At 46.9% G+C, this 23939-nt stretch overlaps 1 protein-coding gene and 1 long non-coding RNA gene across 3 annotated transcripts in view; one reads left to right on the top strand and one right to left on the bottom strand.

Moving 5' to 3' along the window:
* The window catches only part of LOC120393540 (gastrula zinc finger protein XlCGF52.1-like), a 159241-nt gene that overhangs the window by 25997 nt on the left and 109305 nt on the right, over positions 1-23939 (bottom strand). The window lies entirely within an intron of this gene.
* Positions 1942-11722, top strand: LOC120393544. The gene is made up of 4 exons (XR_005592071.1): positions 1942-1975; positions 2749-2832; positions 3681-3874; positions 11263-11722. It is a non-coding gene; the product is annotated as an uncharacterized LOC120393544 (long non-coding RNA).

Below are 23939 nucleotides of genomic sequence, written 5' to 3'. Positions count from 1 at the left end.
AAGCCAACGACGCTCTATGAGCAGAACTCGACAAAGTAGGATTTTTAATATCTGAACTATTCAAATGGATGTGGTGATGCTGAGTTTTTATTTGATGTAAAATTTAACTGTCCTCTTTATTGTGTTTGAAGATCTATTCATGACTAATATTTAAGTTTCAGAGTAGCAGCCGTGTTAGAAATCCATCAGCTGCAAGAAGAACTGAAAACAGCTTAACAGTTTCTGAAGGAGACCCAGAATTATGCGGAAGAGATGAAAATGTGAGATACACATTTCTACCTATTTTTTTTTCCAGAGTTAAATAGTTTCTTTACTTTCAAATATCATCGTGCCAGGCTTCTAATTCAAGTTAACAGTAGAATATATAGAGGGTCTTAAGACAGTAATTCACAAGCTCCTGAGGACTACTAGCCAGTGCTGCACATCCAGACTTTTTTTTTTCTTACTGGGCTTAACCCTGTTTTAATGTTACCAACACCACTACAGTGACAAACTCCACTCTATGAGGCCATCAGAGCTGCGTTTTCTAATAGGTACAGACTCAGAGCTTGCAATTTAAACCTGTCCCGCATCTCACACCCCTTTTTTGAGCAAAGAAAACAGCTTTTTTAATACCCACCAAGCAGCACGGAATGTTAATGTTCCCTTAATACCTAGATCACACTTAATGCATATTTGAGCCATGGCCATGAGCTTTGGATAAGCTCTGAATCCATATAAAGGTTAACTAGAGTCTCTCCAACAAGACAGATGAGCCGCGATATATCAATTCCCGATAAATCGATCGCTACCCGCCGATAGGGCGGGTAGTCTGACGTACTTAGGATGTGTTTGCTGTGGTTTTCTCCTATATACGGGTCTCCTGGAGTGCTCTGTATCAGACTCACTGCCTCCCTTCTCTCCCACCCGAGTATATCTGGGTGTGCAGAGAGATGTGTTACTTCTGTGAAGCCCATTCTCAGGTGGCAGGGTAATGTAATTTGTTCATCTCTGCTTTTCAGTCTGGGACCCTCTTTCAAGCAGAGAAGGGGTCCCAAATTTTAGGTCACAATGGAGTGGGAATTGTCCCTGTCCGTTTATCAGGTCAAGGACCCAGGCTTTACCAAGGAAAGGAGTTTGGACTCTCCTCCCCCTCTCCATAGGCTTGCTCAGCATTGAAGGATTAAAGAGCACTTTAGACAGTGTGTGCCCAGAAGAGGTTGGTGTTTACTGCCGAGCAGAAGGGGAAACGTTTTTAAACCTGTCCATCTAGGTGAATTTTTTCTTATCAATTCCCTCTGCATTTTCTAGCCTACAATCTTTTTCTACCTCCATTTGTGGTGAATGAGGACTGTAGTTCTATGCTCTCGCTTCAGAAATACACATCAAAAAGCACTCATGTAGCACAGTGTGGAGCCGGTGTTGTGGCAAGCAGGCTTGAGTTACAGTACTCACTCCATGCCCAGCTGATGGAGCACTGTGTTTGATATTTACATTATCCTGAAGTGCGTTTTATAAGGCTGCCAGATATCTACCATCCATTTATTTTGGCACCCCAATGCACATAGGGTGGACAAACATGCCTGGACCACATGCTATTCGGCTGGGTTCTGTCATTTGGTTATTTTGAATATTATATTTAGATTATGATTTCTCTATCAAGGAAATCTACACACACGTAGCTTTCCAATAAACATGATTTAATGTTTCTCTGTTGGAATTAGAAGCTGCTATAATTCAATTGTATATTACTAAGTGAACTCTACTGTACAAATTCATATTATAACTTTTGTTTGGATTTTTAGTTGCACTGAACTTTTAATGGCAGGTGAGATGCCATTAGTGAGAGTATAATGCTTAGACAGAAGAATGAATTTTCCTATTAGCAACTAAAATTTTTTTTTTATTTTATAGCTAGACAATCTGAAGGCTTTAGATCAACTGAAGAAGCAAAATGGATTCGCTCACAGTAAACTGAAGACATGGATGCAATCCTGTAAGCAGCTGGGGAAGGACAAAGCAATGTTGCCGAAACAAATTGCGGACCATAATGCTCTATTAAAGGAGCACAAGCCAAGTCTGGGGTAGTTGAAGAAGGAAATGCTCTACTAGAATGATTGTAAGGCTGCAAATCATTCATGGAAGTCACGGTTTCTGTGACCTCTGTGAATTTTGCAGTGCTGGTGCAGCTGATCCCAGGATCCCAGCAGCTGGGGAAGCCCGTTGCTCAGTCAGCCCCAGGCACGGTCCCTGGAGCAGCAGTCTGGGACTAGTGGTGGTGGGGCGTGAGCCCCCCCATCCCCCCCAGCACCAGCAATGCCCAGCTCTCTCTCCACTCCCCAGCAGTCTTCAGGAGCGTCCCCTCTCCCAGGCGGTAAGATTAATCCCAGGTATTTTCAGTAAAAGTCATGGAGGGGTCACGGGGCCCTGACTTTTTGTTTATTGCCCGTGACCTGTCCGTGACTTTTACTAAAAATACCCATGACTAAAACATAGCCTTAATCATGATCCTGTTTCTAACCTTAATGCATTTATTTAGAACACATGTTTTCAAAACATCCATTATTACATTTGATTCAGATGAGGGGCCAGATCCTCATAAATCAGTATAGCTTCTGAAGCTCTGGTATAGTTGACTGTGGTTGCACAAACACACATCTTATGTACTTCATTAACAAATGAATGATTGAGATCATTGCATTCTAAACGCATCTTTCCAGAGTCTCCTTAAAGTTATTTGTACAGGTAATGACTCTTTCCTTTGGTCAGGTGCTGATGAGGTGGCACATTCACTGACCCAGGACAACGAGTAAGAGTATGAGCCAGACGGACTCCCGGAGCTGGTCAGAAAAGGTCATTGTTACTTCTTTAGAGGAGAACGGTCCACACTGGGGAGAGCGTGTGCGCGCGCTTATCTAAATAATCGTGTTGTCATAGGTGTGACTTGGAAGCATTGTAAAAACTTGGACATCATTGGCCAAATTCAGCCCTCGTATAGGTTGCAAGAGAGGGATTCTAGGCCCAGCCATTCCCAATATAAAACACCTTTTTCTTCTGGTTGATAGGAAGGGGGGAAATTTTTGCTTAAACATTTTTAGCTAAATGTTTTTTCATTGAAATGTGCTGCATTGTCAATGCCGAAATGTATTACGGAGATGTATTGATTCGGACAAAGTTTTTGCTGAGCAGGGAGGAAGGCCCCCAAATTGAAAGCCTGGTGTTTTTTGATTCAATTTCATTTTATGAAAGCATTTGAAAGGCTTATGTTTTCATTCCAATCTAGAATAAAAACAAATTCTGAAACCTTGAAAGGGGTCGCAAAACAGAATTGTCTCCCTCTGGCCGGCTCTATGTAGAACAATAGGAGAGACATCGTTTTCAGATGGAAATGATTTTCCAGTTAATGGTGTCCCTTTAAAGGAAAAAGAGAACATTTGCTTGGGGAAAACTCTTTTTGCCATTTTAGTAGAGTTGCTGTTGCACAGATCCACACCCTTGCCTGAGTTCACCTATAAAATTCTAGGAACGCAAGATAGTCCTAATCATTCCCCCATTCTATGTTATTCAGTGAGTAAATGCCATTTTACTTTCTTAAATTATTACCCGTTGTCATCTCCATCTTGAATTGAGCAAGATCAGATTGATTGGAACAATAAAGTAATTTAATCAACTGTGGTTCATGGCTGTTGTTTATTTTTCAGGCTTTGCTGATATTCCTACTGGGAAAACCAACCTCTGTGTTTTGCGCAGAACAGCGCTAAACCTAAAGACCAGTCCCCGTCTTGCTGCTCAAAGCCAAAATTTGTCACCATATGGCCAACGTTTACAGAAAGGCAGGTCAGATAATTTTGCCAAGATCTCTAAACCGACAGCTGGTGGCAGCAAATCACCAAAGGTAACTGATCGTCAAAATGTATCTGAATGTGCAGGGCATGGGAAATCCACATAATGTATTTATCTCTCCAAGTGAGTTTGAAGATATGCCATGTTATTCATACCTCCTTTATATCTGCCATGTAAATAAAATGAATAAAGCTTGGCACATAACAAAGATCTGGGCATAATGGTAAACTTAAAATTGTTGGTATGATCAAATCTGTGATCTCATGCCAAGTGCTCATTAACTTGGTAAATGGGAATGAGGTCAATTTTCCCACTTTAATGCTCATCCCAAATATTTGATTATTTCTTGAAAGGCCTGGATGCCTAGAGCAGCGGGGGGGGGGTGCCCGTGCATATATGGATTACACGCAAAAGCACTCAAATATTCGTATATGCTGGAATTAAGGCTCCTTGGCCCAATCTCCCTGCTCAGCCAGCCCCAGTTCTCTTAGACTCATAGACTTTAAGGTCAGAAGGGGCCATTATGATCATCTAGTCAGACCTCCTGCACAGCGCAGGCCACAGAACCTCACCCACCCACTCCTGTAACAAACCCCTAACCTGTGTCTGAGTTACTGAAGTCCTCATATCGTGGTTTAAAGACCTCCAGGTGAGAGAATCCTCCAGCAAGTGACCCGTGCCCCATGCTGCAGAGGAAGGTGAAAAACCTCCAGGGCCTCTGCCAATCTGCCCTGGAGGAAAAATCCTTCCCGACCCCAAATATGGCGATCAGTTAAACCCTGAGCATGTGGGCAAGACTCACCAGCCAGCACCCAGGAAAGAATTCTCTGTAGTAACTCAGATCCCATCTCCTCTAACATCACATCACAGACCACTGGGCATATTCACCTGCTAATAATCAAAGGTCAATTGCCAAATTAATTGCCAAAATTAGGCTATCCCATCATACCGTTCCCTCCATAAACTTATCAAGCTTAGTCTTGAAGCCAGATATGTCTTTTGCCCCCGCTAGTCCCCTTGGAAGACTGTTCCAGAATTTCACTCCTCTAATGGTTAGAAACCTTCGTCTAATTTCAACTCTAAACGTCCTAGTGTCCAGTTTATATCTATTTGTTCTTGTGTCCACATTGGTACTAAGCTTAAATAATTCCTCTCCCTCCCTGATATTTATCCTTCTGATATATTTATAAAGAGCAATCAGATCTCCCCTCAGCCTTCTTTTGATTAGGCTAAACAAGCCAAGCTCTTTGAGTCTCCTTACATAAGACAGGTTTTCCATTTCTTGGATCATCCTAGTAGCCCTTCTCTGTACCTGTTCTAGTTTGAATTCATCCTTCTTAAACATGGGAGACCAGAACTGCACAAAATATTCCAAATGAGATCTCACCAGTGCCTTGTATAACGGTACTAATCCTCCTTATCTTTACTGGAAATATCTCGCCTGATGCATCCTAAAACCACATTAGCTTTTGTCATGGCCATATCACATTGGCGGCTCATAGTCATCTTGTGATCAACCAATACTCCAAGGTCCTTCTCCTCCTCTGTTACTTCCAAATGATGCGTCCCCGATTTATAACCAAAATTCTTGTTCTTAATCCCTAAATGCATGACCTTGCTCTTTTCACTGTTAAATTTCATCCTGTTACTATTACTCCAGTTTACAGGGTCATCCAGATCTTCCTGTGTGATATCCCGGTCCTTCTCTGTGTTAGCAATACCTCCCAGCTTTATTAGCACATTCCCACTTTTTGTGCCAAGGTCAGTAATAAAAAGATTAAATAAGATTGGTCCCAAAACCAATCCCTGAGGAACTTCACTAGTAACCTCTGTCCAGCCAGACAGTTCACCTTTCAGTATGACCTGTTGTAGTCTCCCCTTTAACCAGTTCCTTATCCACCTTTCAATTTTCATCTTGATCCCCATCTTTTCCAATTTAACTAATAATTTCCCCTGTGGAACCGTATCAAGTGCCTTACTGAAATCGAGGTAAATTAGATCCACTGCGTTTCCTTTGTCTAAAAAATCTGTTACCTTCTCAAAGAAGGAGATCAGGTTGGTTTGGCACGATCTACCTTTTGTAAAACCATGTCATATTTTGTCCCAATTACCACTGACCTCAATGTCCTTAACTACTTTCTCCTTCAAAAAAATTTCCAAGACCTTGCATACTACAGATGTCAAACTAACAGGCCTATAGTTACTTGGATCACGTTTTTTTCTCTTTCTTAAAAATAGGAACTATGTTAGCAGTTCCCCAGTTGTCCAGTAGAACCCCTGAGTTTACTGATTCATTAAAAATTCTTGCTAATGGGCTTGCAATTTCATGTGCCAGTTCCTTTAATATTCTTGGGTGAAGATTATCTGGGCCCTCCAATTTAGTCCCATTAAGGTGTTTGAGTTTGGCTTCTACCTCGGATGTGGTAATATCTACCTCCATATCCTCATTCCCATTTGTCATCCTACCATTATCCCTAAGCTCCTCATTAGCCTCATTAAAGACTGAGGCAAAGTATTTGTTTAGATATTGGGCCATGCCTAGATTATCCTTAACCTCCACTCCATCCTCAGTGTTTAGCGGTCCCACTTCTTCTGTCTTTGTTTTCTTCTTATTTATATGGCTATTGAACCTTTTACTATTGGTTTTAATTCCCTTTGCAAGGTCCAACTCTACATGGCTTTTGGCCTTTGCCTTTATAACGTTATTCCTACATGTTCTGACCTCAATAAGGTAGCTTTCCTTGCTGATCACTCCCGTCTTCCACTCCTTGTAGGCTTTCTGCTTTTTCTTAATCATCTCTCTGAGATGCTTGCTCATCCAGCTTGGTCATCAACTCCTGCCTATGAATTTTTTCCCCTTTCTTGGGATGCAGGCTTCTGACAGTTTCTGCAACTTTGACTTGAAGTAATTCCAGGCCTCCTCCACCTTTAGATCCACAAGTTCTTCAGTCCAATCCACTTCCCTAACTAATTTCCTTCATTCTTTAAAGTTAGCCCTTTTGAAATCAAAAACCCTAGTCCCAGATCTATTTTTGTTTATCCTTCCATCTAGCTTGAACTGAGTTAGCTCACGATCACTCGAACCAAGGTTGTCCCCTACAATCATTTCTTCTATGAGGTCCTCTCTACTCACCCAAACCAAATCTAAAATGGCATCCCTCTTGTTGGCTCTTCAACTACTTGATAAAGGAATCCATCAGCTATCACATCCAGAAAAATCTGAGCCCTACTATTATTACTAGCACTTGTCCTCCACTCTATATCTGGGAAGTTAAAGTCTCCCATAATCACACAATTCCCATTAATGTTTACTTCATTAAAAACATGAAAGAGGTCTCTATCCATATCCAAATCAGCTCCCGGCGAGGGGAGATTCTAGTAGCTGTCTTTCCCATTGTGATTTTTGCCCACATAGACTCTGTCTTATCCATTCCATGACTTCTTATTTCTTTACAGTTAACCTCATCATTGATATACAATGCTACTCCACCACCTTTGCCTTAATTTCTGTCTTTCCTAAACAGCACATAGCCTTCTATACCTGTACTCCAGTCATGACTACTATTCCACCATGTTTCTGTTATCCCTATAATATCCGGTTTCACTTCCTGCACCAGTAGCTCTACTTCCTCCATTTTGTTACCTAGGCTCCTCGCATTAGTGTTCAAACATCTTAATTTTTGCCATTTGGCTTCACTGACATTCTTTACCCGGTTAGGCACAGACATTCTACCGCCAGTATCACCTATTAGACTGGTATCTACACTACCCTTCCTCCTTATTTCCATTCTCCGACCCATGGCTGTATTCTTTCTTACTTTGTTTTCTTCCCTCTCAATGTTAAGAAGGGAGATTACCCTTTTATGGGAATTTTGGAGATTACCTGGACATCTCCCAACCATCTTCCCCAAATTCCTAGTTTAAAGCTCTCTTAATCAGTTGTGCCAGCCTCCATCCTAGAAGTCTATTTCCCTCCTTACTCAGGTGAAGTCCATCCCGAGAGAACAGTCCTCTGTCCATGAATGCTTCCTAGTGGCTGTACATCCCAAAGCCCTCCTTATAGCACCACTGCCTGAGCCATCTGTTGATCGCCATAATCTTTTCACACCTTTGTTGCCCTTCTCTAGGAACAGGCAGAATCCCACTGAAGATCACCTGAGCCTCAATTTCATTAAGCGTCTTCTTCATTTTCCAACTCTGCAAACCTGTTCCTGAGCTCTATTTCTCCTTCACTGGCCCGTCTTTTTCTCTGCCTGGTTCTCTTAGTCACGTGCTTCCACCGTCCACTTTCCTCACCCAGCAGTCTCCCCTCAGAATTCTTTGGTCCTGCTTCCATCTGCAAGTCTGAGCTTTTCCCTTCAGCCTCCTCATGTCTTTGCTCCATCATCCACTCGAACCCCCTTCTAAACTCAACCAGAGTTTCCACCTGCATCTCCAGTCCTCGGATCTTTTCTTCCATCTGCTCTATCAGTCGGCACGTCAGGCAGACAAAACTCTTTTCAGGTACCCCCTCCAGGATCATGTACATGCAGCAGCTTCCACATCCAGTCATCCTCATTCTGTCTTTCACTGCTGCCTCTGTATCGGTCATAGCCTTCCCACCTAAAACCTGTTAGTCCAGGAAGCACAAACCGAAGCAAACCACCACCACCTACAGCAAAACAAACCCCAACAGGCACCAGAACACCAGCAGAACACCACCCACTCCCTTCACTAGCCTGTCAATTCCTCTGCCTAAGTCTCCCCTGCAAATTCCCCCTGCAAACTCCCTTCTTCTCCTCCTCCTCCTCCTCCTCCTCATAGCTCTGTGTCTTCTCTCAGTGTCTCCTCTACATTCCTTTCCCCCTTCCCTGGCCTTCTCTCATAGTTTTCCAGTCCTAGCATTGCCTACCAGCTCCCTGTCCTTGGCCCCCTCTCCACACCCCCATTCCAGTCCCAATCTTGGCATACTCCTTGTCCCAGTCTGCCCCTCCTGTCCCCGCCCCTCCATTTGTCTTTTGTCCCCTCTGCATTTGAGTCCAGTATCTTCCTCCACCAGCGTGCTTGTGCAGCAGCTTGGAGGGATCATTGGGAGTTTATTAAGAGAAAAGTTCCTGCTCTCAGTTCTGGTGCCTGAACCAAAGCAGCTGGGAAGAACCATTGCAGGGAAACTCTGGCTTTGATCCTTAGAGGCCTGGGCTGGAGCATATCAATTGCTCTGCGGGGATGGCACAGTGTGCCGTGTTTTCACATCCAGGAGCTGTGGGGAAATGGCGCATGTGCAGTCACTCTGTGGGGAATAGCTCATGCACAGTTTGGTTAGCACTAAGAGCTGTGCGAGATTCAAGTATACTCAGCGAGGATGAAATCTTCAGAGATTTTAGCTGCTAAAAATCTAAGAATTCTCTCTGAGTATCTGTGAACTGTGATTTTTTTCAAAGGCTTATAATTTGGCCAAATGTGGGCAGGTTTTCATGGGGATGGCAAAAAGCACATTCTCTGCACAAAGGCCACTCCCTGCCAAATTACAGGTCCCCGCCCCAACACATGGAGTTTTTCAAAGAAAAGTTGCCAGATCTTGGGAATAGCTTAACCATTTTGGCTGAAATTCTGCTTCTGTCCCCCACCCCTGAAAATTTCAGCCCAAGCAATTAAAGTTTGTAAAGTTAGAAGCAGCAGAAAACAGGATCTTCTTGTAATGGGAGGAGTCAGGTACCCTTAATAATAAATGGTCCTATTAGCTTTGCCAGTAATATATGCTGGTAACAATTCTGTTTTGCTGTTGCATTGCTGTGAACTTAGCCAATTTAAACAACACACAAGATCATTCTTTAAATAACAATCTCTACAAAAACAATCATACTTCAACAAATTGTTTAAAGAGATATTCTGTTCCCAGAGTTTTCATTTTTAGGGCCAGACCCTGAAGTCTTTTCTCAGTCCTTATGCAAACTTGATCTGATTTTTATCCTTTGCTTTTTATTATTGAGGACACTGGAAGGAAAATTGATTGCCTTCGTTAGAAGTTCTGGTACTGAACGTTGTCTTAATGCTCGTATTGTGATAGCCTCAACCAGACACTGGTCACTGCATGTCTGCAATCTGAGATTTTGCCCATTGCTAGAAAAACACTGTTAGAGTGAAGGAACAATTAGAGAGGCGGCACACTATCCCCACAACTCTTGGGTCTAATAAGGAATGCTTCCACATTCTCTGCTTTCAGTGGTAAAAATAATTTATTTTTAGATTTAGCCTTATATTTCTCAAGTTACTATTATAATGACAGAAGTGTAAGGACTGTCTTCCCTTTTTCCACTTGACATCAAAATTTTAACAGCTTTTATTTTGATAAGTATTGGCACTAGAAGAATAAGCCCTGATGCTCACCTCGCACACAGGACCCACATCAGTGTAAGTGGAATGAGAATTGGGGCCAATTACCTAGACTATCAGAAGCTTTGGCATTCAGGATTTCAATTGTCATGAAGCACACATTTATAACTACTGAAGTTTTATCTAACTGATGCTAAAATCATGTCAGAATTTGGTGGGGAGTGCAGGAGAGACAAGGACGATTGTGATAGCGGTGGGGACTGGAATTTGAGATAACCCCAAAGGTGTACACATTGTGAAATTTTTCAACAGTTTTACAAAGCTAGTGTTGACCATCACAACAAACATATTGTGAAGATTATGTTAAACATTTAGAATGACATGACATTCTCCTGAATATTTCATAATACGTCTGGACAGGATATAAGGTAAGGTAATAATTGGAGATATACCAATCTCCTAGAACTGGAAGGGACCTTGAAAGGTCATCAAGTCCAGCCCCCTGCCTTCACTAGCAGGACTAATTTTTGCCCCAGATTCCTGGGTGGCCTCCTCAATGATTGAACTCATAACCTTAGGTTTAGCAGGCCAATGCTCAAACCACTGAGCTATCCCTCCCCTTGGAGGGACAGCCTCGGCAGGCCAATGTAAATGCTTCAGGACTAAACAACTTTTTCAAGTGCTATCATATTTACAGAATAAACTATAGGACATTTACAAATTCATTATGAAATATCAGTAATTAAACTTAAATTACATATCTCAAAATACAGTTCTGCAGATTAGTGATTGAGTAAGAAGAGACTAGACAGGGAACTCCTGTGTACTACTCCTTAGCTTTGCCTATACCTTGTTAAATTATGTGACTTGTGATTTGTAAAGCATGGATAATAATGTCCATTCTAAACTTGAACATGGTGAGGAGTAGGTAGTTGCTGTAAAGCATTCTGCATAGCGCTGTTGTATTTTCAGAGTGATAACTATAAACATTGAAGATTCTTGCTTTTAGCGTGTGTCTGCTAATTCATATTATTCAGTCGCTTGGAATGGGTCTTTCACTTCCTGCTGGTAATTAACAAGGTTCTCCCATACCACTAAAGCATGAGAATTTTTTTCTTTGTATTGCAGGTAGATGATACTCAACGGTGCCAAGCAGAAACAACTATTGAACCCATGGAATCTAGTTCAAGATCTCCTCTTTGCATAAATAAGCAACCCACAAAAGCTGTTGCTGAGACCTCTAGGGAGAATCTTAACACACACAAAGGCAGATGTTCCTTCAGCAGAAAAACATTACCTGATCGGAATGAACAAGACAAAAACTGTATGGTACAGTAAACCTGAGTAGTATAGGTAGTATACCATGAAACAAACCCTAACCGCACCCTTTGACCCCTTAAACTCTGCCACTTGACCCCTTAAACCCCACCCACCTGTCACCAAAAGTCCCGCTCCGGGGGGTATTACTCCCAGGGTCAAGATGCCACATGACCGGAAGCAAGGTGTGTCATGTGACCATCCTCTACCAATCAGGAAGGGTTTCAGCCGCTGGGGACCACCCCGAGAGGAGATTTGACCAATCAAGGCAAGTTCCGGGGTGGAGTGACCCATCTGGATGTGGGTCATGTGACCCCTCTAAGAACTCCGCCTACTTCCCTCTACCAATCAGGATGGGGTTCACCCTGATAGGACTGCCCTCAGAGGAGATTTGACCAATCAGAGTGAGTTCTGGGGTGGGGTGACCTGTTCGGAAGTGGGTCGTGTGACCCCTCTAAGAACCCCTCCCAATGCCCTCTGCCAATCAGAGAGCAGCACCATTACCCCATAAGTCCCAGCTCCGGGCAGAGGAGGCCATCTCTTACCAAGGACACGTGTTTTAGAAATTGTGGAAAGGCTACTGAGAGGAAACGTGGACTCCTTTACCACCCCCATGAGAACTTTGGACTTTGTTTTAACCCCGAGCACCTTTAGACTTGTGTGGAGAAAGCGCTACCTCAATGACAGTTCCAAGGAGGACCCTTTGACTCAACCGTTGATGGATACGTTGGAATCTGACCCCGAAACCCTTGTTAGGAACCCTGATGAGTGTGACGGCCTCTCATTATTCACCTTCCTAGAGGTGATCATGGCTTGGGGGAGTCACAGGCAGACAAGGTGAGCGGAAAAGATGTCGCTCAGGTAAATGAATGATTAAAAAGCGATGGTCGAGGATAGGGTGTAATGGGGCTAAGAACCAGGGATTGCATAAATTAAAAACAAGCAATGGGGTTCTTACACTGTTTGTTTTCTGAAAACCTCTCAACAGCTTGATGATGCTGTGACAGTACCTCCCATAAGGCTTTTGACAGTACCTCCCATAAAGCTTTATGGAAATAATGCTTAGAACGTGTTTTATGGAAATATGCTTAGAATGTGTTTATGCTACATATGCCATGTAACACATCTCCATAAAGGTTATGATCTACTGAATGTATTAATCCTATTTGTATGCATGGATCATTTTTGTATTCAAAGTTATGAATGTTGGCTGTGTACTGGCTTGATTTCTAAATAACCTTAGTAGAGCATTTGGTCAGTTCCTGGGGAAAGGAATGTTGAAATTAAGTACCTAATCAAGAAACACTGAAAGGACAATGGATCTTGGAATGCTCCAATCCACATAAGAAGTCTACTTGAGGAAGTTCAAGGTAGCATGTAAACAATGGATGCTCCCTGTAAAAACTGTGAGTCATGCATGGACATGTGACTTGCCCAGGTGACTCCAAAACTCCATCTTGGAGCTGGACTTGGCACAGGAGTGAGGAGGGGGTCTCCACCCCCAAGAGAAAGTCTATTTAAACCCCTGGGAGAGCCCTCCATTTTGCCTTCAGCTGGCTAAAGAGAGAGCCCCCACCCCCAGCCCAGGATACCCGAAAGAAATTGGAACAAAGGACAGTGACTGCAGGGGGTGTGAGTGATTGCTGGACGCAGGCTAAAAGGAGATTAGTCTGTAAAAGGGAGCATTTTGGAACTGGTGAGGATCTTATCTGTGTTCAGTTTGATTAGATATAGATTTGCACATTTTCTTTTATTTTGCTTGGTGACTTACTTTGTTCTGTCTTTTACTACATGGATCCACTTAACTCCTACTTTCTGTCTTTAATAAAATCACTATTTACTTATTAATTAACTCAGAGTCTGTATTAATACTTGGGGTAGCAAACAACTGTGCCTATGTCTCTATCAGTGTTATAGAGGGCGAACAATTGATGAGTTTACCCTGTATAAGCTTTATCCAGGGTAAAAGGGATTTATTTGGGTTTAGACCCCATTGGGAGTTGGGCATCTGAGTGTTAAAGACAGGAACACTTCTGTGAGCTGCTTTCAGGTAAACCTGCAGCTTTGGGGCAAGTAATTCAGACCCTGGGTCTGTGCTGGAGCAGACGGGAGTGTCTGGCTCAGCAAGACAGGGAGCTGGCAGGGAAAGCAGGGCTTGAAGTAGTTTGGGCACATCAGGTGGCAGCTCCCAGGAGGTTTCTGTGATCCAACCTGTCACAGTGGCGTAGTCAGCAGAATCTGTGCACATCTGATTGCTTTGAGGTACTGGTAGTGATTTTAAGTGAGTTTTGAGTGTGGTCGGTGGCTGGAGAACAGACCAAGTGGTTACTGGTTTGTTGTTTTCTGTTTGCTTATTTTGGGTAAGGGAAGTAGGGACAGAAAAGGAAGCAAAATAAGTAAGAGACAAGATCTGAAGATGCTAAAACTGCACAGGGTGCAAATTGCCCAGAAAGGCTGAACACTGGGCACTGTGAAAGTCTCTGTTAACGAAGAATCCCCTGAGCTGAGTGCATCCCACTTTCAGTGAACTGCAGAGGGGATGTGGCCCAGAAGAAGAAAGCAGGAAAATGACTAGCCGTGAAGCAGCTAACAAACTAGAGTTGGCTAGACTGGAAGCAAAAGAGAAAGAAAATGAACATAAAAGACTAATGGAGAGGGAGGAGGCTGCCCACGAGAGAGCTATGGAGGCAGAGACAGCAAGGGTGGAGGCAGAAGCAGCTTCCCACGAGAGAGCTATGGAGGCAGAGACAGCAAGGATGGAGGTAGAAAAAGCCAGGGAAGAGGCTGCCCACGAGAGAGCTATGCAGACCCAGAGAAAGGCCCAGAAGCATGAACTGGCTGTAATGGAGTCAAAGAGACAAAACCCTCCACCTGCTGGCTCCACTTCCCCAAAAATTCATAAATGGGAGCAACTGTGTCCACAGTATGAGGAATCCAGTGATATCGCTGAATATTTCATCACCTTCAAGAGACTGGGCACCCTGCATGCCATCCCTGAAGATCAAAAGATGACCACATTGATAGCAAAATGGACTGGTAGAGCTCTGGACATATTCAGTAAGATGCCTATTGGATCTGGTTTTGAAAGAGTTTCAGATTACACCTGAAACCTACAGGGTTAAATTCAGGAGTCTTAAGAGGGGATCTGGATTGAGTAATGTGGCTTATGCCAATGAAATGAGAGATTTGGTAGACAAGTGGGTGTGGGGGAAGGGCATTACAAGCTTCGAAGGGATGTGTGATCTGGTTACTCAGGAACACTTCCTGAATATGTGCAGGGAATATGTAAACCAGTATTTGTGGGACAAAAAGGTAAATGCAGTGGGTGAATTAGCTGGGTATGCAGACTCTTATGAGCAAGCACAAGCTGCAATCAAACATAAACCACTGGGAGAGGGGTACAGGGTTGGGGGGAAGCAGAATCACCGTTTTACCCCTGGGAAAAAGGAGGCTGGGGAACCTCCCAATTCCCCTGGAACTCGTCCCAAATTTCCTGTGCAAGCAGAGGAGCCCAAGAGGTGCTATGATTGTAAGTCAACTGAGCACCTGAGGACTAAGTGCCCCTTTTTGAGTGGAAACAGGCAACAAGTAACACATGAAGCTGCGGCTTCTCAGAGCCAGGCTGTGGCCTCTTTCCACCCAGGATTTGTAAAGCTTGCTCCACACAACCAAGCAAGGAGCATATGCATGCTGTTAAAATGAATGGTGCAGTGCTTCTTGGATTGAGGGACACGGGTGCTGAGATTTCTGTGGTCAGGAGGGACCTTATCCAGAAGAAGGATTTGTTGCCAGGTAAAATGGCAGAATTAGAGCTGTTAGCGGGTTACAAAGTCTTTGCACCTTTAGCTAAAGTACACATGCAAACTAAGGATTTGCAGGCTGAACTGACTGTTGCAACGGTGGCACACAATTTTGCACCATTTCTATTGGGAAATGATTTCTTTAGTGTGGCAGAATCTGTCCCAGGGCTGGTTAGCAGTCGGGGTCGGTGCAGGGTGAAGTCACATGGACTGCTGGGGGAATAGGAGGGTGTCTCATAGATTCCTCTGCAGCAGTAAAGAATGCAGCTTTGGGGGCAGGGATGGTTGTGGCCAGTTCCTGTAGTCCCGGGGCTCAAGGAAAGTTCCAGAGGGAGGGGCTGGACGAAGCCAGCTCCTGTCCTGTAATCATCTCCCCAGGGGAGGGGGAGGAACCACCTTGTAACAGGGGGGCCACCACAGCTGTTGACTGCCAGGAAATTGCAGGTCAGCAGAGGGCAGGGCCTGCCCTGGGGTGCATAGAGACGTGTGTCCCAAAGGTGGAAGTTGGGGTCCTGGTGACCACAGTGGTGGAAACAGACCCCAAGATCTCTGTAGCTGGAAGCAAACCCAACCTGAGTGAAAAGGGGGGAATTTTGCTGGCCAGTGAAAAGTCTGCCATAGCTGGTAGCTGTGAGCCCACAGTTGGACCAGGGTCACCTTCCCTTTCGGGGGACACAGGAGTGTCTGACCCAGAGGAGCCCAGAGAGGAAGCCCAGATGGAAGGGGGCAGAGAGTCCGCCCACCTTTTGTGGGAAGGGACTTTCCCAGGAGGAGGGTGAAAAGTTTGCATTTAAAATGCCAGCCCCTTCTCCTATGGTTCATGTTGTAAGGAAACCTGAGGTTCAGATCTCCTGAACGGGGGAGTCCATCCAGCTGGCCTGTTGGGAACAGAAAGTGGGGTGCCCAAGGGGTCCAGAGCCCCCCATTGAAAGGTGGAGTTCTTGCTGCACCTGTAAGAGATAAAACTCTCTCTCCAAGATGGGGGTGGTGGGGAATCTCTGCATGGGTGGAACTTCACAAGGGAGTGCGGTCCAGCCCAGAGACATTCCAGAGGGAGGGGCCGAGGGCAGGCATGGTGGCAGTGCACCCTCTCCTTGCCAAAGGCTCAACCACCTGCCTGAATTAAAAGCCTTCTCCAAAGAGACAGAGTGCCTACCAGAGGCTACAGAGAGCTGGGAAAATGCAATAGACACTAAAGGAGTCAAACTGAGTGAACGAAGCCTGTCCACCGTAGATTTGCTGTTAACCTTGTGTCTTTTGCTAATTCGCCTATGGGATAAAACAAAGGAATTCGTCCTAGTGTTAAACCCTTTAAAGATGTGGGACATACCTGCTTTGTGGAAGAAACTGTTGTACATGCTAGGGATGGAGACAGGAGAGCCCCACAAGCATGTTACTTTTCAGCCTACGCCTGTAAACAGTCTGGAAGCTTGGAACAGCAGCAAAAGCATAACAGCCCCATGCTGCTGTGTAGGAGGGGAAACTGAGGCACGCCGCCTCATGGCATTGGTGGCTAAATGCCAAAACGCCTCCACGGTAACAGATATCGCTGTCTGCGTTCTGTTAACAATACTACACCCCAACCTGTTTTCTGGCATCTGAGGACCAGGACCCCCAAAACTGGCTAGGACCCTTAGGAATGACATCATATGGTTTAAAGGTACTTGAAAGGAGTGTGACCAAAAACAAACAGGGATTTTACATGTACTGCCTCCGCCATGGACAGTGTCCAAGTCTCTGGCAGTAAGCTCAGGGGGAGGGTGTGACGGTACCTCCCATAAGGCTCTATGGAAATATGCTTAGAATGTGTTTTATGCTACATATGCCACGTCACATATCTCCATAAAGGTTATGATCTACTGGATGTATTAATCCTATTCGTGTGCATGTATCATCTTTGTATTCAACGTTATGAATGTTGGCTGTGTACTGGCTTGATTTCTAAAGAACCTTAGTAGAGCATTTGGTCAGTTCCTGGGGAAAGGCATGTTGAAATTAAGTACCTAATCAAGAAACACTGAAAGGACAATGGGTCTTGGAATGCTCCAATCCACATAAGAAGTCTACTTGAGGAAGTTCAAGGTAGCATGTAAACAATGGATGCTCCCTGTAAAAACTGTGAGTCATGCATGGACATGTGACTTGCCCAGGTGACTCCAAATCTCCATCTTGGAGCTGGACTTGGCACAGGAGTGAGGAGTGGATCTCCACCCCTAAGATAAAGTCTATTTAAACCCCTGGGAGAGCCCTCCATTTTGTCTTCAGCTGGCTAAAGAGAGAGCCCCCACCCCCAGCCCAGGATACCCGAAAGAAATTGGAACAAAGGACAGTGACTGCAGGAGGTGTGAGTGATTGCTGGACCCAGGCTAAAAGGAGATTAGTCTGTCAAAGGAGCATTGTGGAACTGGTGGGGATCTTATCTGTATTCAGTTTGATTAGATATAGATTTGCACATTTTAAGCTGTATACAGGGTAAAATGGATTTATTTGGGTTTAGACCCCATTGGGAGTTGGGCATCTGGGTGCTAAAGACAAGCACACTTCTGTTAGCTGCTTTCAGGTAAACCTGCAGCTTGGGGCAAGTAATTCATACCCCGGGTCTGTGTTGGAGCAGACGGGAGTGTCTGGCTTAGCAGGACAGGGTGCTGGAGTCCTGAGCTGGCAGGGAAAGCAGGGGTAGCAGTAGTCTCGGCACATCAGGTGGCAGCTCCCAGGGGGTTTCTGTGATCCCACCTGTCCCAGATGCCTGTCTAGAGGCCTTTGAGAACTTACACGTCGGTAGCCCTGTGGGAGTAAGTCTATCGTGCATCAGCTGTTTTTGCTCGTGTCTGAGACACAGATCTCAAGAGGAAAATCTGGAAAAGGACAAAATGGAAGAATGAACCGGCTCAGACTCCCTTATGGTAGCGGTCACCCCACCAAAGCTCCCAACTTCCGGGGGGGTGTAATATAGTTATTTAACAGAGCCGTCTGTGGAGACATGTCATGTACCATGTTTTACTCACACAAGCATAGAGGAGGGGACACATTCGTACTGACACATTTAAATAAGTTTTATTAATTGCCTGCTTTAACACAACCTTTTAGAGCTGCCTGTAAAAATGGACGCCATGACCCCTACCATAAGGGAGTCTGAGCTGGTTCCTGTTGTCAGTAGCTACTGGTGTGGTGCTCCCTGCAATGGACACAGCTCAGTCAGTGGTGGGGCTTTCCACTGCACCCTAGGCCGGACAAAGATGTGCTCTCCGGTACGTATTCTTATACACAGGTGCAGAACAGATTACTCATCGCTCCTGACACATTGAGGTGCAGCCCCTTTGCGCATTACTGCCTTTCTCCTGGCCCAGGTCGTTTCGAACAAATCTGTCCATCATATTATCCTTCCATATTGTCTATTCATCATATTGTGCTTTTATACTGTCATTAGGCTGGGTCTGCCTGTTCCTTGTTATCTGTGTGGGATGTGTTCGTACCCAGCTGTTCTGGTGCTGTCTTGGCATACGTTCCTAAGAACATAAGAACGGCCCTACCGGGTCAGACCAAAGGTCCATCCAGCCCCGTGTCCTGTCTCCCGACAGTGGCCAATGCCAGGTGCCCCAGAGGGAGTGAACCTAACAGGCAATGATCAAGTGATCTCTCTCCTGCCGTCCATCTCCACCCTCTGACAAACAGAGGCTAGGGACACCATTCCTTACCCCATCCTGGCTAATAGCCATTAATGGACTTAACCTCTATGAATTCATCCAGTTCTCTTTTAAACGCTGTTATAGTCTTAGCCTTCACAACCTCCTCAGGCAAGGAGTTCCACAAGTTGACTGTGCGCTGCGTGAAGAACTTCCTTTTATTTGTTTTAAACCTGCTGCCTATTAATTTCTTTTGGTGACCCCCTAGTTCGTGTATTATGGGAATAAGTAAATAACTTTCCCTTATCCACTTTCTCAACATCACTCATGATTTTATAGACCTCTATCATATCCCCCCTTAGTCTCCTCTTTTCCAAGCTGAAGAGTCCTAGTCTCTTTAATCTCTCCTCCTATGGGACCCTCTCCAAACCCCTGATCATTTTAGTTGCCCTTTTCTGAACCTTTTCTAGTGCTAGAATATCTTTTTTGAGGTGAGGAGACCACATCCGTACACAGCAGCTGAAACCCTTCCTCTTCTAGCAGCCCTCTTTTTGCCAATTTCTGCGAGCAGGGCCTGCCTCTGGCTCACAGCCTAAATTTGCTTAGCAACATCTTGACTCTTACTTCAGATCAGGCCTCAGGCCTCATCTTACTACAGTTCATTCTTCCATTTGTCCTTTTCCAGATTTTCCTCTTGAGATCTGTGTCTCAGGCACGAGCAAAAACAGCTGATGCACAATATATTTACTCCCACAGGGCTACCGATGTGTAAGTACTCAGAGGCCTCTAGAAAGGCATCGTCGAACTGTTGAGAGATTTTCAGTAAAGAACAGTGTAAGCACCCTACTGCTTGTTGTTAATTTATGCAATCCCTGGTTCCTAGCCCCATTACACCCAGTGGTGAGCTGCAGCCGGTTCGCACCGGATCGCGCGAACCGGTTGTTAAATTTAGAAGCCCCCTTTAGAACCGGTTGTTCCTGGAGGGACAACTAGTTCCAAAAGGGCTTTTAAATTTAACTAAAGCTCTAGCAGCTCCTTGCCCTTCCCCCAGCCCCAGCTCACCTCACTCCGCCTCCTCTGCTGAAGCTCCTCCGGCTTCTCCTCCCCCTCCCCAGCTGTTCGCGCGGGAAGCTGGGAGGGCTGAGAAGCAAGCAGCGCTTCCACCAGGTGAGCTGGGGCCGGGAGGCGGGGGTGCCAGCGGGAGGAGGGCTCCAGGTGGCGCGCCGCTTGGGAGGTCGTAGCAAGACTCTGGGGTCGGGCGGCTGGGCTCCTGCCCCCAGGGTCCAGCTGCGACCTCGGCCGGGCAGCACGGCTCCTGCCCGGGTCCGGTCCCCGGGTCCAGCTGGGCGGCGCGGTTCCTGCCCGGGCCCGGGCCGCGCGGTTCCTGCCTGGGCGGCGCGGTTCCTGCCCGGGCCCGGGCGGCGCGGTTCCTGGCTGGGTCCGGCCAGGGCTGCCCAGAGGGGGGGGGCAAAGGGGGCAATTTGCCCTGGGCCCCGGGCTCCGCAGGGGCCCCCAAGAGAGCAGCTGAGGCTCCCGCCTCCGCCCCTCTCCTGGAGCCTCAGCGCACCAAGCGCCCTGTCTCCAGCGGGGCCCCTGAGCCCTGTCCCGCTCAGAGCCGCGTGGGGAGGGGGCGGGGCTGCGAGCTCCAGACTGAGCTCAGCTCCCTCCGCTCGGCGTGGAGCTCGCAGCCCCGCTCCCTCACCACGCGGCTCGGAGTGGGGTGGGGCTCAGGCCCCGACGGAGACACGCTGCAGTTCTTCAGCGAGTCGCTGAGGCTCCGGGTGAGGAGGGAGCCGGGGGTAAGAGGCTGGGGCCGGGGGCGGGAGTTGGCTAAGGGGCAGGGAGTCCTGGGGACAGTCAGGGCACAGGGAGGGGGCGGAGGTTGGGGAGTGGTCGGGGGCAGGGAAGGGGGGGGTTGGCTTGTGGGCGTTCTGTCGGGGGGGGGTGGATAGGGATTGGGGCAGACAGGGTGCAGGGGTGGGGTCCCGGGGTGGTGGTTGGGGCGGGGTCTCTGGGGGACGGTGAGGGGACAAGGAGCAGGATGGGTCAGGGATTCTGAGGGGGGGTGGGCAGTCGGGGGGCAGGAAGTGGGTGGGGGTCGGATAGGGGGCAGGGCCAGGCTGTTTGGGAGGCACAGCCTTCCCCACCCTACAGCTCATTCAGCAGTTTGAGGCTTGCAGAAGAGCCGAGCTGTTAGCTTTTCCATTAGGGCTCCCATCCCTTTCACTTCTCTAATGCCAAATTCTAGTCTACATTGAATTCAGTGCCATAGGCAGATTCATGTCAGGGGAGGGGAGCTTCATTTCAAATTAGTCACTGGGGGGAAGGATCACATGAGAAGAGCAATAGCCTTCCCAACCCTACCAAGGGGGACCCCCCTCCCCTGCATTCCCTGAGGCTCCAGAGGGGTTAATTCAGTGGTTCTCAAACTTTTGTCCTGGTGACCCTTTCACATAGCAAACCTCTGATGCGCCCCCCGCCCTTATAAATTGAAAACACTTTTTTATATATTTAACACTATTATAAATGCTGGAGGCAAAGCAGGGTTTGAGGTGGAGGCTGACAGCTCACGACTCCCAGTAATAACCTTGTGACCCCTGAGGGGTCCTGACCTCCAGTTTGAGAACCCCTGGATGAATTTAATTTTAGCACCCTGTGTCCATTCACATGCATGTGCTATTTTGAGCATTTCAGTTTTGACAACATTGGCTCATCCCAGATTCTGGAACAAGCTCAAATGCTCAGTTCGTGGAGTATGTACATAAGCTCTACTAAAGACAAACCCACAGTAACCATCTCCAGTTTGTGAGGGACCCCATGGAGCCAGTCTCTAGGAAACAGATAAATGCATGGAGATTAAGTCCATTAATGGCTATTAGCCAGGCTGGGTAAGGAATGGTGCCCCTAGCCTCTTTTTCTCAGAGAGTGGAGATGGATGGCAGGAGCGAGATCACTTGATCATTACCTGATAGGTTCACTCCCTCTGGGGCATGTGGCATTGGCCATTGTCAGTAGACAGGATACTGGGCAGGATGGCCTTTGGTTTGACCCAGTATGGCTGTTCTTATGTTCTAACCTAAATGAACCCAAAGTTATGGAGACAGATATGAGTCAAGGAAGCCAGCAGAGTATAAAAAACCTGGAAAAATCTCTGCCTGGATGGGCTCAGGTGTTTGGTTACAAGCTTAGGTGGTTCAAAAGTTTTGGATTTTTTTTTAAGCAGAATTTTTTTATTGTTTCTTTAAACAATCAAATACAGCAAGCAGCAAATATTTGGCCACACACTTCTGAAACCCCAAACCATATTCAGGTTTTGGCAGACTAATTTCAGCTTTTCAATTAAAAAAACCACAACAAATTTTGAAGGAAAGCAGACACTGTCTGTGATTTTTTTCTGCTTTTTAAAAACCCCTAGTTTTCGATCCAGAAAAAGTTTTGATGGAAAATATTTGTCCAACCCTTTTAATGAGCTTTAGTGCCTTTTAGCACTAGCTGATGCTGAGAACCAGTGATACCTTGTAAAGAAGTTTTCTCCAAACTGGGTTTGTGCCGAAATGCGGAAGGTTTATTTTTCCCAGGGCCGCCCGTGGGGGGGAGCAAGTGGGGCAATTTGCCATGGGCCCCGCAAGGGCCCCCAGGAGAATATAGTATTGCAATGCTTTTATAGAAGGGGCCCCCAAAATTTCTTTGACCCAGGCCCCCTGAATTCCCTGGGCGGTCCTGGGTCAGGCTGGGCGGCGCGGTTCCTGCCCGGGTCCGGCCGGGCGGCACGGTTCCTGCCGGGTCTGGCCGGGGCGGCGCGGTGGGAGGAGAAGCCGGGGGGAAGCTTCCTGCAGGTGAGCTGGGGCAGGGTGGGGCACGATGAGGACTCCAGGCGCCGCCCGGCCCTGCTCCAGCCACTGCCCGGCCCCAGCCCCAACTCCGGCTGCACGGCGCGGCTCCGACCCTGGCCCCGACCCCGGCAGGGGTAAGAGGCCAGGGCCAGGGCCGGGACTGGGGCGGGGGAGGAGGGGTTGGATCGGGCAGAGGTTCTGGGGGGGGCAGACAGGGGATGGGGAAGGGGGGGTTGGGTAGGCGCCACGTGGGAGTTCCTGGGGTCTGTTGGGATGGTGGTGGATGGAGTCGGGGCAGTCAGGGGACAGGGAGCGGGCAAGTTTGGCAGGGGGTGGGGTCCTGGGGGGGAGTTAGGGTTGGGGGTCTTGGGAAGGAGTGGTCAGGGGACAAGGAGCAGGGCAGGGGGGGTTATGGGTTGTGGTTTCTGAGGGGGGGCAGGACGTGGGTGGGGGGTGTACTCACTGGGCGGTTCCCTACCGTGCCGCCGAAGACCCAGTAGGGAACCGGTTCCTAAGATTTTGGCAGCTCATCACTGATTACACCCCATCCTCAACCGTCGTTTCTTAATTATTCATTTAACCGAGCGATGTCTTTTCCATTCACCTTGTCTGCTGGTGACTTCCCCAAGCCATGATCGCCTTCCACCTTGAGGGGGGTGAACAATGAGAGGCCTTCACACTAATCGGGATGCCTAACAAGGGTTTTGGGGTCGGATACCAACGTATCCATCAACGGTTGAGTCAAAGGGTCCTCCTTGGAACTGTCACTGAGGTAGCACTTTCTCCACACAAGTCCAAAGGTGCTCGGAGCTAAAACAAAGTCCAAAGTTCTCATGGGGGTGGTAAAAGAGTCCATGTTTCCTCTCAGCAGCCTTTCCACAATTTCTAAAACACGTGTCCTTGGTCAGAGATGGCCTCCTCTGCCCAGAGCTGGGACTTATGGGGTAATGGTGCTGCTCTCTGATTGGCAGAGGGCGTTGGGAGGAGTTCTTAGAGGGGCCACATGACCTACTTCCGAACAGGTCACCCCACCCCAGCACTCACTCTGATTGGTCAAATCTCCTCTGAGGGCGGTCCTATCGGGGTGAACCCCATCCTGATTGGTAGAGGGAAGTAGGTGGAGTTCTTAGAGGGGTCACACAACCCACTTCCAGATGGCTCACTCCACCCCAGAACTTGCCTTGATTGGTCTAATCTCCTCTCAGGGTGGTCCCCAGCGGCTGAAACCCTTC

The sequence above is a fragment of the Mauremys reevesii genome, unplaced genomic scaffold (assembly GCF_016161935.1).
Source record: "Mauremys reevesii isolate NIE-2019 unplaced genomic scaffold, ASM1616193v1 Contig22, whole genome shotgun sequence".
NCBI lineage: Eukaryota > Metazoa > Chordata > Testudines > Geoemydidae > Mauremys > Mauremys reevesii.
Note: the sequence above shows the minus strand (reverse complement) of the source record. Positions and strands in the feature narration are given on the sequence as shown.